General features: G+C 46.9%; 1 protein-coding gene across 1 annotated transcript in view; it reads left to right on the top strand.

Annotated features, from left to right (window-relative positions):
• Positions 1 to 600: 600 nt before the first annotated feature.
• The window catches only part of LOC144792825 (glutathione hydrolase-like YwrD proenzyme), a 564,131-nt gene continuing 551,711 nt past the window's right edge, over positions 601 to 13,020 (top strand). The window contains exon 1 of the mRNA XM_078668023.1: positions 601 to 1,062. The gene's annotated coding sequence lies outside the window, so the exon portion shown is untranslated. The remainder of the gene's footprint in view (positions 1,063 to 13,020) is intronic.

Raw genomic sequence — 13,020 nt, 5'->3', positions numbered from 1 at the left:
CTATCTACAAGACTACTTGTATCACCCACAAAGCCTTGCACTCCTCCTCTCCTCTCTACCTGTCGAATAAACTGTAACTGTCTGGAGGCTCTAGACCATCTCATAATGCGGAAAAACTACTGCTTGAACCCCCCACTTTCAAGAAGGAAAGATCGATGGCCCAATCCTTTTCAGGCAACGCAGTGAGAATCTGGAACTCACTTCCGCCTCAGCTCTGGACCACCTCCTCCTCCCAGGCCTTCAAAATGGACCTCAAAGTTCTCCTCCTCCAAAGACACCTCCAAATCTAATTCACGCCCTCTCTATCATCTGAAGGAAGACCTCCCTTTATTGAAAATTCTATTGTCCATGACTATGGAAGTGCCATCCCAGTGTGTTCTAGCAGTTTGAGTGTTTACCATTTATTGCAGTATTATCCTTGTACCTGTGTATGGTACCCTTTTGTAACTTGCACACGTCACTTTTCTCTTGTAACACACTATATGCTACCTCTCACTTTTTGTTTGCTTTAGATACTTGCACAAGGGCCACCATTGCCTATGTAATGTTTGTTCTTGTGCTGGAGTGTCTGCCATTTATTGCAGTATTATACCTCTACTTGTACTTTGTACGCTTTTGTAACCTGCACACATGTCACTTTTTCCTCCTGTAATGTACCGATTGCTACCTCATGTATTTTGGTTGCTCACTATTGTCACTTTTGATTCATGTAACTTAACCTTTGCTTTTGTAATTTGTTCACTTGTAATGTTTCTCCTCATGTATCATTACTGTTCCTATTGTGAAGCGCTCTGACACCTTCGGGTAAAGTCCGCGCTATATAAAATTGCGTAAATAAATGTCCAGCCAAGGAGATTTTGCGAGGGATTCAACGTAACCAACACACTGATTTGAATCTGTAATAATTAATTGCAGAAAAATAAAAACGCTCCAGTAACGCTCTGGACTCTGAACTTCTTTCATCTTTCCGACTTGTCTGAATCTAACCACTCAGTGAATAGCCGTGCAGGAGGAACACGTGCAGGATACCGGACACGCCAGCACTGTTTTCGCATTTACTGGGTAAGTTGGACTACTTTTGTTACTTGGCCCCTCCCCCACGCCTCCCGCTATTAATAATGTGAATAGGAATTTACATTTTCGGTGTTTGGAGTGTATGGATTTCTGCATTGGGTTCTGACAATGCCATAATTTCTTTGTACATTGACAATTTTATTAATAAAGCCAGGGTTTTAAGTACGATGACAACTCTGGTGGGGTCCTCTCAAAGGGGCGCGGCCGATGTAATTAAGGGCGTGGCTTAAAAACACGTAAGCTTAAAATCTGTGCTTAGCATAGTGTGCCGCTCTACTAGTATTTTGCCGTTTCTGTCATTGCATCCAGATATATGATACAACAAGTAATATCATACCTACAAATCTATTGGCTTTGTCAATGGTTGTTAGTTGCATAAGATAAATAAGCTGCAACTATTGCTTGTATATAATCTTGAAAAAGCTTCCATTTAAAGACCTGGTGACACACGACAATGTTGCTGCTCCTGAGTTTCAAAAAGAGAAGGGAAATCCAGAGATAAAATGACTCTCTTTAAAGAATTTCCCTTCCCCTACAATGTTCACCTGGCATGACGTCATGCCTTAACTTCTCCACTTTGTGAGCAGCCTACATCGATGTGCCTGCTGTCACTGCAGTCTGGGAAAAAACGGGCTGCCTGTGCCAGGGCACAAAACAGAGCCCGATAGGGACCCATTTCGAGACCCCCTTTAATAAACTGCTGGAGCTCAGTACTGGTGAGACCCGGCCCACTTAAAGCCCTGAATAAAGTGCTTCTATAGAGGCTTCTTGGCACTGGGTTGTATGACGTGCAGAAAGCCTAAAATATTGACATTTCCTTTTGGAAAATTGGGATGGGGAAGCCAGAGAATTCATTGGAAGGGTGAACCCATGAGTGTAGCCTGCTCTGAGAGCGAAAGCCGAGCCATGAAAAATCGTCACGTGAATGCTCAATTGTCTGTCTCATTTTTAGGTCGAGCCTAGACGTGCAAGAAATGCGAAGCATTGCTTGCTGTCTGCTCGACAACTATTGTTGTCCGTTTCTGGGAATGTATACATGAGTCGGAGGCGCGCTTTTCCAGTCTCAGTTTTGTACGCGGGAGCGCGCTGCTGTCTGCTTGCTGTGTGTGCGGTATCAGTTTCGCTTTCGCTGTGGAGCCTGGGCTTTCGCTGTCGCCCCTGCTTTCGCTTGGCTCGCATGCACTAACGGCGCACACACACACCGCCAGCCCCCACCCCCCTGCACACACACACACACACACACAGGCGCGCACACACATACACACGCTGCTGCCCCCTACCCCCCTGCACACACACACACACATACACACACATACAGACACGCACACACACAGACACACACGCATACACACGCCGCCGCCCCCTTCCCCCCTGCACAGACACCTCCCCCCCGCCCCCCCTTACAACTAAGCCCCACTCCTGACTTCTGCAGCCACCGCGGGGCTCTCCCTCAGGCATGGGAGCCCCGTGTCACCAATGCTGCTCTCTGGCACTCCGTTGATGCGGGCTTCACGCAGAAGGCGGAAGTCCCGCCCATGACCGGCTTCACGCTCCCGAACTTCCGGTTGCTAGGTCAGGTTACAATCCTTGTTTATTTTGCATTTAAGTCCGATCATATTTTGGGTTCCATTTCTGGCTGAGGGTTTGGTTGCATGTCAGGATTTTAGTGGGATTTGTTTATGTAAAGTTGAGATTTGGCTACTCAGTTTTTGCCGAACTATATTTAACCATGTCACACACAGGGTTTGGTTTGGAGGTCAGAACCGCCATCCATCCCCTTGCACTGAGTGAATTCAAAAAGTATTTTTTGTACAGTCCCAACAGCAGTAGCACTAACAACCAAGAGCAGAGAGAGGGTCTGCAAATGTGCAACACTTGTCCTTCTCGTATATGGTGATTAATCCTTGATAATTATGTCTACAATATTTGTTTTTAAGTGTATTTATGCACGGAACAGTTACCCCTATCTACTGCTGGGGGAATGAAAACAGTAATTTAATACTATAATGCGGTATTACCACATTTCAGTGCTGTGGTAAAGCCATATTTCTGTAAATGACGTAGAACTAATTAAATGCGTGTTTATCGGATTACCACACGTTTACCACATTTTCATCCACAGCAACAGCGTAGGAACAGCAAACGAGAATGAACACACGCCCTCTAACACCGGAGACGGAAAGTATTCACCCGGTCTCATTAATAATTTCTACACGTTGTGGGCCAGATGTTTTCTGACTCGGCTTGATCTCGGTAGTTTGTCAATAAAGGGCCAAGAACGGTGTGACTAACTTTTGGTTTTACAACACGGATCAGCAATCCAGTTCCCAGTATTGGAAATTGTGGTTGTTGTTCGTCTTGTTTATTAGGAAGAGCGTGGGTTGGAAAGCCCTATATATTCTCCCAGACAGCTGTCTTTAAATATGCATAGCGCTGAGTGCTTGCTGAGATATGTGTTGGCCCGCGCATCCTCTACACACCGTTGATCAATTTCACCCATGAACGCACACGTTGTTCCTAGTTCCCATGGCATTTATTAGTGTGTCATTTTACAGTGGCCCGCTAACACCTGGGCACCTATTGCCCCTCTCTGACCTCCATATTTAAGGGACAGATGCCCGCTGTCTTTAAAATTTGAAGTAAAATGGGGTAAATCGAGAGCAGATGCAAACGTAAACCTTTGCATGAGTACTGAGCAGACAGGAAAGCATCAGCACATTGTTTATGCAGCAATGTAAGATATTTTGGGATTCACTGATAACCTTGTAAAAACGCTGACACCTCATTGCATCGCATGGCCGCACGCAGAGGCGGACTGTGACCACCCTGATTTTATGGATCCTAAAACCAATGTCCGTGTTGTGGCAGAAACGATCCTCATTGACAGTCTGAACTAAAACCAAATGTCTGAAAAATCTATTTAACTAGAAATGGCTATTTCAAAAGCAATCGTTTTCAAATATGATTCTCAGTGGCTAGCAAGAAAAGTTAGAGCTTGTATCTTTAAATTACAAGAAAAAACTTTTTAAATCCGTCGAATGTTGCAGATAACATACACTGTGAAGGAGGCTACCTCATTGAGATTGGTGGAATTAGTTCTAGTCTGCCCACATTGTAGCTTTTACCCTTACCCCCCCTTTTTCAGGCCACGTTTGCTGCGTGTACGGGCTTTAGAATAGTCCTGAGTTTAACCACATTGGCATTTGGGTCAGGTGGCGTAACCGCAAATGAGTACAATTTGTTCTATTTATGCCTTAAAGATACTTGTCCTTGCCTACTTCTGTGCAGCCGAGCGCAATTGTTCTTAGCAATGGGTCTTGAACTACCTCTTTTCGTGATGGACTGCTAGGGTTCAGGCCACAGCCCGGTTTCAGTTTCGCTGTCTGTCCGCGTGAAACCCCTCCTTCTGGAGCTGGGCTGCTGTAGACAAGGGTCGAAGAGTGAGGGGCAGCACAGGGGCTAGAGGCCTGGGAGCTTCTCGACGTTCTTGGGCCACCAACATTGCGTGGCATAGGTGGAGCAGGGCAGAATTTGGAGTGAACATTGTTGAGTAGGAGCAGTCCACAGTCAACGGAAAGAACAGCGCTGTTTCCAAGTCTGGTAAGTCTGTCTTGGTGTGGAAAATACTTGTTTATTAATTGCAGTACAATCTTCTATTTGTTTAAATATATGTTTGTACACAATAGTTTTGTAATTGATATTTTTACTGACAGCCTTCTGTGTATACACACACGTTTAGGGAGTCATTTACAATCACCAGTAGCAGTGCTGCATCTCCTCACACACACAGACATTTAAGTCACGTAAATACAACACATGTTGCATTACAAATGCTATAGGTGTCACATTTGCGAAACTTAAAACTATTGGCATTGTAAATGACAAAGACATTAGTTTCGCTATTTTCAAAATCAACACCTAAATAAGAAATGTGTCATTTACAATACCAATAGCTCAAACTTTCCCAATGCAAGACCTATTGCATTGCAAATGCTTGTTTTTCTTTTCCACCCACTTTCCTTCTCTCCCCTTTCTCTCCCCTGACATTGTCTTTGTTTATCTCTCTTTCTTCTTTTACCTCTTACTTCCTCCTCTGTCTAAAAAGGTTCACCTTCTCTCTTCGCTCTCTCTTTTTCTCCCTCCCCATCTCTCATCTCTCATTTCATCTTTCTTCTCTTTTACTTTCACTCTTTAGCTCCATTACATCTCTATTATCCTATGCGTTCTCTCCCTTTTTTCTTTGTTTCTCATATTTTTCTTGCTCTACTTTCTCTCTGCCTCCCACAAACTCAGTTAAAACTTTGCTGTGTTTAATGTGTAAACAAATAACTGCTAGAGTTCAGTATTTTGCTCTGAAGCTCAAGAATGCCTAGGCTTGATTCCAACTTGTGCCTCTTTAATCAACCACCAGACAGTCCCTCTCTCTTGATCTCTCTCTTGCAGGTTCTTTCTGACCCTAGCTGTGTCCCTTTGTCACTGTTTTTAGTTCTTCCTCTTCCCACTCATTTCCCCTTTGGCGTGATTTCTCTTTCTCACGCCCTCCAGGCACAGTTATCGTCTACGATGTCATTGCAGATGTTACAGCTATGTTATCAATGATGCCATAGAACATGTCATGGGGGCTCTGTTTCACCTGTTGCTGTTTTCATTTTGGGGCTGAGATTTTGCCTGTCAACCAGGGTTGGATTGGGATTACAAATCGGCCCAGGCATGCTAAAAAAAAGTGTCCCACATTTGCATATTGCCTTTCCGCAAAACACTGCTTGGCTAAATTTTTATAAAAAAGGGGAGGGTTTTAAAAAAAAAAAAATGTACACTGGTGAAACACACCTGAAAACAAGTGAGGCCACTTTTGCTCAGGCCCCCTGCCCCGCTCAATACGCACACATTAATGGGCCGGCCCACTGAGAGGAAGGGAGTGACACCTCGGCCATTGATAAAAGGGAGGTAATGGACGCCCATCTACCTCCTGAAAGGCCACTCAGGCACCCACTGGGCTGCTGGCTGCATCTAACAACCCAGAATCCTCCCACATTGGTCCCCCAGCAGCACACAGCTGGAATTTGGATACTGGCCCCTCGGGCATGGTCTGAGTGCCCGCATTACCAATCTGTGGTGTTACGTGCTGCCTGCTGCTCCAAAGTGCTCAGAGGTGAGTCGCTGCGGTCTATGTCATCGCTGCTGGGGACTCAGAATCCCACAACTCCCTCTGGCTCTCACCTGTGCCTCATCTCAACAGCATAAAAGGCGCGCTGCAGTCTCTTGCAGGGGGGTGTGTGTGTGAGAAGTTAGCCTGGCATATGATGTCCACTATTCTAGTTGGCACCTTGCACCAGTCTAAACAACCCTTATTGATGGTGGTTGTAAAGTCAACCTTATAGACAAGCGATCCTAGTGGTAGCATGGACCAGCAGTCATAGGCTAAGACTTCAGAGAGCATGCGAAGCAAGCTGTTTTACCAATTATCGTCCCCTGAATACCAAATGAAAGGACACCACACAAGGTATATATAAAATATATATGTATTTATCTCTAAGACAACCCCTCTGCACTCTTTATGAGGTCAGAGATCGAAGTACATCACAAGTTACTCAATTAGCATACTATAAGTTGCACAAATACAGTTATGCCCTAGGGGCCTCACAAACCATATACTACGTAAGTGGTATAAGAACCACTTCAGGAATAGTGAATAGGCCTAGGGCCTAGGGAATCACTGGGGTTACACTAAACAAGCAAAGGTTAGGAAGTAGGGGACCCACAGGAGACGCTTGCAGTGTCTAAACACAGTCGCGAGTTACCATTGACTTATAATGGAGAACAAAGAAGTTACAAAGTTACTGTTTAAGGGCACTTCCAGATGGACTACGACCAAACCCCTCTAGACTAGGACACTTCGAGAGTCAAGACCCACGGGAGCACCGGAGTACTCGTGTAACCTCACCCAGGGTAACCTCACCCAGGGAAGCCGGGTGCATAGGTGCCTTTTGGTGTTGGGTCTTGTCGATGCTTTCAATGGAGATCTGCAAAAGTAGTGCTGCAGGCGGCCGGAGGAAGAGTGTCCGGGTGTATCCAAGGTGGATAGAAGAACTGAAGAACCTGAAAGCAGAGGGAACAGAGTCTGGGTCACTGAGCTTCGGTGCAAATGGCGCTCTGGTCTGGGGCTTCTCGTACCCCAATGCACAACTGCGAGTTGCCTCAGGAGTCGATGCAGTTAGCAAAATGCAGGATGTCTATGGTGTCCGGTCCCACGTCTCTCGTGTCCGCCACGAGTCTCAGCTTTGCTGTGGATGTGGGTTGGAGTCAGAGAAGTCTGAGAGTCTAGTTCCTGTGTCACTGAGTCTTCGGATTCCGTCTGGACCTTCGACAAAGCAGACCGGCAAGTTACTGGTGGTGCCTGTTTGCACAGGGTGGCCACTCCTTGACCACAAGAGAGATGTCTTCAGTTTTCTAGTCGGAATAGAACGTCGAAGGTCCAAGAGTTTCGTATCAGAGTTTCGTTCCAGGATAATCTAAAGTCCTGGGGACACAGCACCTATCTTTATACTAAGAAAATTGGCTGGATTACCTGCTAGGTCCCTCCTATGGGTGGACCTGGGAAGGGGGTGGTTACACCCCTTTCCCTTTGTCCAGTTTCATGCCAGAGCGGGGCTGGACATGGGGCACCCTGTAGGCAGTGTCTGGAAAAGCATCTTTCCATTCAAGCCACCCTGCCCCAATACACTACAGACTGTCTGGGGAGGTGCTAACATCTCCCTCGACAGGAAACCTATTGTCCAGGCCTCTGTAATCCATGCAAAACCTCATCTCTCTCTTACCATCTTGGGTGTGAGGTTTAGGCACCAGGACTACAGGACTGGCCCAAGGGCTCTCTGAGGGCTCAATGCCTCCCAACTCCAACATCTTTTGGACCTCTGTCCTGATACAGTCCCTGACATGATCAGGTTGCCTGTAGATCTTACTCTTGACAGGCAGACTGTCCCCAGTGTCCACTTCATGAGTGCACCAGGTATTCTGACTTGGAGTCAGTGAAAACATATGTCAGAACTTGTCTGCAGTCCCTCTGCTGCTGATCGGTGAGGCTGCCTGCCAAAGCTACACCATCAACTGATCCATCATCAGGGTTCTGAGACAGCAGGTCTGGGAGAGGGTCACTCTCTTCCTCCTGTCCATCAGCAGTAGCCATGAGCAAGCCCATGTCAGCCCTGTCAACATATGGTTTCAGTCTGTTGACATGAAGCACCCTGTGGGGGCTCCTGGCAGTTCCAAGATCAACCAAATAGGTTACCTCTCCCTTCTGTTCAACAATAGTGTGGGATCCGGACCATTTGTCTTGGAGTGCTGCTGGGGCCACTGGCTCCAACACCCACACTTTCTGCCCTGGCTGATAAAAAGTCAGCACCGCCTTTTGGTCATGCCAGGCTTTTTGGAGTTCCTGGCTAGCCGCAAGGTTTTTGGATGCCTTTTTCATATACTCAGCCATCCTGGAGCGGAGACCAAGTACATAATCCACAATGTCTTGCTTTGGAGCTTTGAGAAGTAACTCCAATCCTTTCTTCACCAGACAAAGAGGTCCTCTTACAGGGTGCCCAAACAGAAGTTCAAAAGGGCTGTAGCCAACCCCCTTCTGTGGGACCTCCCTGTAAGCAAACAAAAGGCAGGGCAGTAGGATGTCCCATCTTCGCCTAAGCTTTTCAGGTAATCCCTTAATCACGCCCTTTAAGGTCTTGTTGAATCTCTCCCCCAGACCAGTGCACTGTGGATGGTAGGGTGTGGTGAACTTGTAGTTCCCTCCACACGCTTTCCACATAGCAGTCAAATATCCAGACATAAAGTTTGCACCTCTGTCTGAGACAACCTCCTTCGGAAAACCCACTCTTGAGAAAACTCCCAGGAGGGCTCTTGCCACAACAGGTGCTGTTGTGGTCCTTAGGGGAATAGCTTCTGGGTATCTGGTGGCATGATCCACTACCACCAGAATAAACCTGTGCCCAGATGCTGTTTGGGGATCCATTGGTCCAACAATGTCTATCCCAAATCTTTCAAAGGGAACCCCCACCACAGGTAGTGGTATTAGGGGGGCCTTTGTGGTGCCACCTGATTTGCCACTGGCTTGGCCGGTGACACAGGAGCGACAAAACTCCTTGGTGTCTTCTGACATGTGGGGCCAGTGAAAGTGAGGGACAAGCCTGTCCCAAGTCTTGTTCTGGCCAAGATGTGCTGCAAGGGGAATATAATGGGCTAATGTAAGAAGGAAGCCCCTGAATGCCAAAGGTATGAGCAACTTCCTGGAAGCACCAGGCTTGGGGTCTCTACCCTCTGAATACAGGAGCCCTTCATCCCAATACACTCTATGGGTTCCATTAGCATTGCCAGCAGCCTCAGAAGCAGCTTGCGGTCGGAGGGGTTCAAGAGAAGGGCAGTCCAACTGCGCCTGCCTCAGATCTGCCCTTGAAGGTCCCCCTGTCCCAAGAAACTCAACCTGATCAGGCTCAAGCTCTTCTAGGACAGTTCTTTCTTGGGTCTCACAGTCAGCTTCCCTGGAAGGCTGATCCTCATTCTGAGGCAAGGGGGAAGGCACTGCCCCTACTGCTTCTCCTCCTGGTAGGCAACTGGTCCATTATTTCAGGATCCAGGGCCTGTTCAGTGTTGCACTTTTTGGCCTGTGACCTGGTCATAGCAGGGACATGTGCTGAGATACCTAACATTTCTGCATGAGTCCTATACTCCACTTCAGACCAGACTGAAGATTCTAGGTCATTGTCAAGCAAACATTCTACAGGGAGGTCTGAACTAACAACAACTCTTTTGAGGCCAGTTACCCCTCCCCAGGAGAAATTAACAATTGCCATACTATGAGTGGTAGTGACATTGCCTACATTGGTCACTAGGTAATTGTCACCTAGTATGATCTGTCCAGGGTCCAAAAAGTTAGGTGTCACCATGGTGACACTGGCACATGTGTCCCTGTAGGCCTGAGCCACTTTGTTATTAATCAAAGGAGTCTGTCTGTACTTGCCCAAGTTCCTGGGGCTCCCAGTAGAGGACATAGCCATGTCCACATCACAGACAAGAACAGCTTGAATTGGTATTAATTTCTGACTAGGCCAGAATCCACCTCAGTTCCCAGGGTCAACCCTACTACACCCTTCTGTTGAGAACCACCACTATTAGCTGTACGAGGGAGAACAGTTGCATTAGGGGCAACGGTGGCTGGAGCTACCTCCTTTTTGGTGCATTCACTGGACCAGTGAGTGTTAACCTTACAAAAGTTGCACCATGGTTTCTTTAGACCTTCTTTCTTTATAGACTTTTGGGGACCCCCACCATTAGAAGCTTTTTGGGGACCTGGCGAAGACTTCTGGTCTTTTGCTTTCTCCCCACCCTTTTGGTCTTGCTTCTGATCACCACCTTGGTTCTGTACCTTCTGCTTCACCCTAGTTCTGACCCATTTGTCTGCCTTCTTTCCCAATTCTTGGGGAGAGGTCAGATCAGAGTCAATCAAGTGTTGATGCAATACCTGGTTATGACAGTTGTTAAGTATTTGTTCTCTCATGATCAAATTATACAATCCTGTATAGTCATTAACTTTACTGCCCAGTAACCAGCTCTCCAGAGCCTTAGTAGCACAATCTACAAAGTCAGTCCAGTCCTGAGTCTGTGTCTTCTGGGTGTCTCTGAACAGCAACCTATACTGCTCAGTGGTTAGGCCAACCCCATCTATCACTAACTGTGAGGAGTTTGTCTCTCCCTTTATCTGAAAAGGAGAGCCAGAAGATTGCGGCCCACTGACTCTGGGGTACCCGCTGTACTTTGCAGGCCCTCTCCAAAGCAGTTATCCACTTGTGGATGTTATCCCCACTCTTGTAGGGAGGGACAATCTTATTTAGGTTTCTATGGTCATGAGACCTTTCTCTATCTCTAGGAATATTGCTGCCACCTGTGGGTTCTAACCCACTTAACTTTTTCTCTCTTTCAAGAGCCAGGGTCTCTTTTGCAAGGGCAACTTCCTGCCTCTTGATCCTAAGATTTACTTCCTTCATCCTAGCTTTGTGCACTCTCCACTGAGGGGAAGTCATCCTCCTCCTAGCAGAGGCACTGGACCCCACTGAGGACCCAGAATGACCAGAACCACTGGATAGTGATCTGTTCCTTCTGTTCCTATGGTTAGGCCTACTTGGAAGGTCAGGAGGGGGCCCCACCAAGGCCCTATCCACCTCCAGATAGTCCTGTGTTGCCCAGGATAGGTTCATTAACCTCATCCTGTTCAGCATCCACCTCCTCATCAGATAGTGCTGGATCCTCCCCAACATTCTCTTCTGTGGATGGATGGCCCCCCTATCTACTACCTTGGTTATCTGTGTCTGATGCATTCTCTGTATCATGAGCCACTAAGATATCTACCAGGTGGTTAAAGGTTGGACTCTGTCCTTGTCTCAATCTTCTGACTGCACACAGGTTTCTAAGTTCATTAAATGTAAATGAGTCATACTTAGAGGGCACCCTCTGGGTGTCTTCTTGAAGAGGTCTACTAGGGCCTGCTTCCAAGGACATTTTCTAGTGAGGTGTGGTGTGTGCACCTACCTACACTAAATGGCTTCCTACTAGAACCTCTCTAGGAGTTGTAGTCAGGGTGTGCTAAGCCCTTTCCTCTACAACTGCTAAGTTCAGTAGAACTTAAAGTATTATAAGAACTTGATTTATATGTACCTACAGGTACCTTAATGTGATCTTTCAAATGATATCTTACGATTATATGGTAAAACAACAGCAAGCTCTTATCCCACCCACTGCACACCAATGTGAGAAGTTAGCCTGGCATATGATGTCCACTATTCTAGTGGGCACCTTGCACCAGTCTAAACGACCCTTCTTGATGGTAGTTGTAAAGTCAACCTTATAGACAAGCTATCCTAGTGGTAGCATGGACCAGCAGTCATAGGCTAAGACTTCAGAGAGCATGTGAAGCAAGCTGTTTTACCAATTATAATCCCTTGAATACCAAATGAAAGGACACCCCACAAGGTATATATAAAATATATATGTATTTATCTCTAAGACAACCCCTTTGCACTCTTTATGAGGTCAGAGATCGAAGTACATCACAAGTTACTCAATTAGCATACTATAAGTTGCACAAATACAGTTATGCCCTAGGGGCCTCACAAACCATATACTAAGTAAGTGGCATAAGAACCACTTCAGGAATAGTGAATAGGCCTAGGGCCTAGGGAATTGCTGGGGCTACACTAAACAACCAAAGGTTAGGAAGTAGGAGACCCACGGGAGACGCGTGCAGTGTCTAAACACAGTCGCGAATTACCATTGACTTATAATGGAGAACGAAGAAGTTACAAAGTTACTGTTTAAGGGCACTTCCGGATGGACTATGACAAAACCCCTTTGGACTAGGACACTTCGAGAGTCCAGACCCACGGGAGCACCAGAGTACTCGTGTTACCTCACCCAGGGAAGCCGGGTGCATAGGTGCCTTTTGGTGTTGGGTTTCGTCGATGCTTTCAATAGAGATCTGCAAAAGAAGTGCTGCAGGCGGCCAGAGGAAGAGTGTCCGGGTGGATCCAAGGGTGGATCGAAGAACTGAAGAACCTGAAAGCAGAGGGGACAGAGTCTGGGTCACTAGCCAGTGACCAGGAAGGAACCAGGAAAGAACCAGGCAATGTCGCGATGATCTCAGGTGAAGAGGTGAAGCTTGTCTCTAGAGCCACGAGGACCAGTAGGTGTCGACGACAACCAGGAGCTGGATTCGAGCTTTACCACAAAGGATCTAGTTGACTGCGGTGTCGGTATCCAGACTGGACCCAACAAGCCTTGGCAAATGCAATCCATGCAGTAAGTGAAGATTGGCTTCGGAGCAGACCAGCAAGGTCTGAGGAGCTTCTCCTTCACAGGGAAACTGGAGCAAGCCTGGAGAAACCAGGAAAGCAG

This window comes from Lissotriton helveticus, chromosome 11 (assembly GCF_964261635.1).
Source record: "Lissotriton helveticus chromosome 11, aLisHel1.1, whole genome shotgun sequence".
Taxonomy (NCBI): Eukaryota; Metazoa; Chordata; class Amphibia; order Caudata; family Salamandridae; genus Lissotriton; species Lissotriton helveticus.
This window is presented reverse-complemented; position numbering and strand designations above follow the sequence as displayed.